Raw genomic sequence first — 1230 nt, 5'->3', positions numbered from 1 at the left:
CACATTCTGGTGCAACGAAGAGTCAGAATTAATGGAAACGAGTCCTTAACTGACATAGACTAAGAATAACTAGGAAGACGTCCTATAGTTGTCTTCGTGTGATGCGGTGGGACCTGGGCACGACATTTAATGGGGGAAAAAGGGGAAGGTCGGTTCTACAGAGTGTTATTTACATGCAATGGGACTAGGGAATGGGGGATTGGGGAAAGTTGGGGAGTATTGGAGAAATAGGGGAATATTTACAAGCGGATATGGAGGCCAAATTCCATATTCGCAACAATATATATATATATATATATATATATAAAGGAGGAGTGTCTGTGTGTGTGTATATATGTGTGTCTGTCTGGATGTCCGCTTAAAACTCAAGAACTACACATCGGAGAAAAGTTTTAGACACAGATTCGGAATCAGCATAAAATCCCGGTGGTTTTAGGCTACGTTTTATTTTAACTAGGGCATGCCCGTACTATATATATGCCCGTACTATATATCTATCTAAAATTATATCCCCCCCCCCTCTATTTACATGAAATGGTTTGGTCCATTCGCAACGCCAAAGCGAACGGCGAACGGCTTGCGAGTACAGTGACAATCCCCCCCCTCTATTTACATGAAATGGTTTCGTCCATTCGCAACGACCACAGAACCCCCCCCTCTATTTACATGGAATGGTTTGGTCCATTCGCAACGCCGGCACACGCGATCGTTCGCTGCTCTCTGATTGGTTGAATCGTTTTTTGGACATAGCTCGGTAAGTAATTGTCCGATTAATATGAAACCTTGAAAAGGCACATCCTCGGGTCCCCAGCAATATACCTGGCAAGTTAAAAGTATATCGGACCCGTGGTTGTCGAGAAACAGCGGTCACAGACAGACAAACGTACAAACGTACAGACAGAGATTACTGGAATTATAGATAGATACCAATGGTTTAAAAAAACCGCGCCAGCTCCAATTCCATGGTGTAGTTTGTGGCGGCGCTAGACGTTCGGGGTGTATTGCAATGGTTTGTCGGGTTTGGCTGTGGGTCCAGAATAGCTCCAATTTCCTTTTGTTCTTCTATGTTTATTTTGAATTCTTCTGTTACAACGCCTTCCTTATCTACCTTATATCCCCCCGATGAGGCCTCTACATAATTTCATGCGGCAGAATTTCGTGCATTTTGAGTGAAAGAAGTGAGACGAAGTTGAAGGAGGAAGAAGAGGCGCGATCACTCTGGAGGCCTTG

This window comes from Myxine glutinosa, chromosome 14 (genome assembly GCF_964187855.1).
Source record: "Myxine glutinosa chromosome 14, kmMyxGlut1.1, whole genome shotgun sequence".
Classification (NCBI taxonomy): domain Eukaryota; kingdom Metazoa; phylum Chordata; class Myxini; order Myxiniformes; family Myxinidae; genus Myxine; species Myxine glutinosa.
The sequence above is the reverse complement of the archived record's forward strand: the minus strand, read 5'-3'. Positions refer to the sequence as shown.